This window comes from Montipora foliosa, chromosome 12 (assembly GCF_036669935.1).
Source record: "Montipora foliosa isolate CH-2021 chromosome 12, ASM3666993v2, whole genome shotgun sequence".
Lineage (NCBI taxonomy): Eukaryota > Metazoa > Cnidaria > Anthozoa > Scleractinia > Acroporidae > Montipora > Montipora foliosa.
In genome coordinates, this window is record NC_090880.1 from 23,042,649 (window position 1) to 23,046,506 (window position 3,858).

At 39.3% G+C, this 3,858-nt stretch overlaps 1 protein-coding gene across 1 annotated transcript in view; it reads left to right on the top strand.

Moving 5' to 3' along the window:
• LOC137981217 (uncharacterized) overlaps positions 1-3,572 on the top strand; it is an 18,132-nt gene extending 14,560 nt beyond the window's left edge. Inside the window, exon 2 of the mRNA XM_068828549.1 lies at positions 1,570-3,572. The gene's annotated coding sequence lies outside the window, so the exon portion shown is untranslated. The remainder of the gene's footprint in view (positions 1-1,569) is intronic.
• Positions 3,573-3,858: the final 286 nt, after the last annotated feature.

Sequence of the window (3,858 nt, forward strand, 5' to 3'; positions counted from 1 at the left end):
GTATGTGGGCTGAGTTTCAGTCAATCTCAACCTGACTCCGAGGCTTTTTCTCCGGGTACTCCGGTTTTCCTCCCTCAGTAAGATAGACTCCCAGCCTATTCCATCTGGCTGTGGTGCAGTGCTCCGAGGTCATACATGGGTCGTGTTCAGGGGCCGAGCGCCTAGCCGGCTGCACGGCTCCTTCGGTCCGACCTCGTCGAGCCGCACCCTTAGCAATTCAGTCGCCGACTGCGAGTAAAATACAAGTACCTCCAAATCGCAGTCAATCGGGTTGGGCCCGATGACCACAACTTCTCTGATTGCTGCTCACGAGGGATTTCTTGTGCTAAAAGGCAAAATCTTGGATTGGGCGTGGTATGAAATGCCACCATGTTTTCTTTTTTTTTTCGGCAAAAAATCTAGCGGTAATTCATTTAAAAATAGTTAACACCGTAAACTAATAGGCCGCATTCGATCGTAAAGTAAGAATTCTGGGTCATGCTAATACTTCAAAAATGCAACCTTACGTAACCGTATCGCCGGTTGCCCGTCCTACTTTCCAAAAGTTAGTCTCAACTATCTAACGCAAGAATATAAAAATGACTGAATAAGCGTCCGATTGGATTCCAACGTTTGAACAAGCCGTTTCCAACTGTTTCACGGCGGCTAAAAATGCGGTAACCGTTGGCCAGATCATTTTTCTCTGCATTGTTTACAGCAAGCTGCATTTCTCCGCGAAGTCCATGTTGACTTACTGCGTGGCTTCATGCATATTTCTTACCAATCAACTTAGGGATCGGGAAAAATGATCCTGCAACTTCTTCCGAGCAGAGGAGGGAGTTTGCTTCGCATTTTTAAAAACATTGTAAAGAAATTTCGAGGTGACCGATGGCAAATCGACGTCTTCATTATCAAGTCTAATTAAGGTGAACCGTGCTTTTTTATTCAGGACGAATGATGAATTTCCCTCCTATCCCAGAGATGAAATGATCAAGGGTCACCTTTTTCCTCGTCCGCGTATTTTAAATAACATTACTCTTTGTGCAAAAATCAGAGACTGGATATATAACATTTTCGAACCACCGTCTCTGATATCATTTATAAGTGCAGATCCTGTAATTCCAAATAAAATGATCATAAAAATGAAAAAAAAAAAACTCTGAAAGCAAGATGAACACACCATAACACCAACTCGGTGTGGCCAACACATCACGCATGCGCACGAAACAACTGTCCATAGCTGCCAATTAACCGGGTGAAATGGTTGTGCGCATGCGTGATGTGTTGGCCACACCGGATTGGTGTTATGGTGTGTTTTCCTTGATTTTAATGTTTTTTCCTCTCATAAAAGAAGTTTGTTGATTTCTGTAACTTGATCTTGAGGGACTGTGATATCATGTTACCATTACTATTATTGAATGCTAACCGCAGAGCTAACCGAAGCGCTATTTAGGCTAACGGGAGTGCTCTATAGGCCTAACCTAAAAAAAAGGTTTTGACTGCCGGGCATTTAGACACTTCGTTAATTTATACCTTTAAATTTCTTTTCTTCTAATATCTAAGAGTACATAAAGGTCTTGTTTTTTCTAGTCTTGCAGATTTGGTGTGTTAAGAACAAAACTTTTCGGTAGACAAGAGAGAATAACAAAGCTTTACGTGAGCTAAAGATCGAAAAGGACGGTACGATGAATGCAGAAGGAAACAAGAGAACCCTCGATCACGTAATGCAGCATATTGCAAATTGGCACATGCAACCACAGCAATGTGGAAGAAGTTATTTTCTTTCTTCAGATACAGAGTACATCCGTGCACTGGTCGAGGAGACGATGCATAGGCCTGATTCTATATCGGGACATAGAACCAAACGGGAGAGGGGAGTAAAAAAGAAAACATTTGAAATGCAAGTTGGAGTTCACGGCTTCACCCAAGCTCCATGCTACAGGGTAACCCTAATTTTTCATGTTGAAGACGACGTGATAATTACAGCCTTTCCAACCGTGTGATGAATGTCTTGGAAAATCATCGTGCTCACCATATTACACTGAAAGTGAAAATACTGTTACGTGGTGGAATAACCAAGAGATGTCCGCGAACAAGACATAAATAAAAAGAACTCTCTCTGACTGAAGAAACAATTCCGTTGTTAAAGGGAACCTCCACTCTTGCAACAGAAGAACTTTAAACCGAAGGAAACAATGTTTCGAAACAAATGTGTTCGAAATTTGTTTTAAAAAGGTGTTTATATCAGGAAAACTGAATTTTAAAATCGCTTATTTGCGCTTTCAAATTTGGCGGGCGCCGTCATCTTGTGACGTGTTACGGTTGCCCTGTTGTTCTAACACAAAGAGCTTTTGTCTAATAACAATAGGGCAACGTAACACGTCAAAATTATTCAAGATGGCGGCGCCTGCGAAATTTGAAAACAAAAGCAAGCGATTCTAAAACTTATTTATTTTGGATACCGAGGCTTTGTTTGAAATAAGTTTAGACAGATTTGACTGTAAATGTTATTTCCTTTGATTTAAAGTTACTTTTTTTGTGGAAGTGGAGGTTCTCTTTAAAGATTATTTTGAATATTTCTACGAAATTATTAACTTGTATGCCCTTTCTTAACTTTGTGGCTTATTTTCTTCTTCTTGGAGCAAGCTATATTATGTTTTATTGAACTAAACCGCGAAATTCTCCAATCTAGATCTGATCCATAGTTATGAGCAACTTTGATTTGAGATGGATAGAAGATAGACACAAGTAGATAGATAGGAATAGGAAAACTTTATTTAAACACGGTAATTTTATCAAATTTGCATATGTATTTTACGTAGCCGTGTATAATTTACAAAGATATATAAGTTTAAAATACCAATGACGTTAAAATACTTTATATAAAAGACAGCTTAATTTAATAAGTTGTTGGCAATGCAAACGTGAGAGATTTTATTTGCTTTTTGAGAGCATTTACAGAGGGCAATTGTTTGAAGTGGTCTGGTGGCGCATTCCATATGGTCGCCCCTGTAAACAAGAAGTTGGTTTTAAACAATTATGTTCTGGCAGCTGGGATCTCGACATTATATTTCGAATTTTGTAGATTATACATTTTTGGTCCCAGCTGCTCAGTAAAAATATTTTAAGGTCACGAGGAAACGTGTTGATAGATAGATAGATAGATAGATAGATAGATAGATAGATAGATAGATAGATAGATAGATAGATAGATAGATACTTTGTTAGATAATACATTGCAGCCAATTAGGGCTGCATTGTGCATTACAGCATAAATGTACTAAGTATTAAAAGGGTATGAAATAAATGGTTTAGGATAAATAACACTTAAATTGTTCAAAACTTAGGAATATATGGAGGTATTAAATACAACGAAAAAAGCAAGGTGACACAAGCACCAAACCGGTGTGGCCAACACATCACGCATGCGCACAACCATTTCACCCGGTTAATTAGCAGCCTTGGACAGCTGTTTCGGCCTTGCTGGGCCTCATCAGCATGGCGTAGCTAACATACCAGGCGGGTGTTTTAGGTACCCCTTTAAGTGGGTTGGTGTTTGAGTCACCTTGCTTTTTTCGTTGGAGGAGTTAAAAGCTAATACGACTAAGTTGGAATATGTACACGATTGCAATAATGCGCAATGAAACAATTTTAGGCCCTGATGGTATTAAGGCTTATATTTAAAGTGCGCATGTGCCTAAAAGCATATTTCGGTCGATGTAAGGGCGGCAAAAGCGGTTTTTGTAATTGATGCCCGTTATTCTCCGTGATAGCCACATGGCTGGCATAATTTTTCATGGTGGTCCACTAAAAGCTTACTAAGTCAGCCTCAGAAAAATACAATTAATGTATCAGAAAATATAAGGGTTTTGCTGCTTT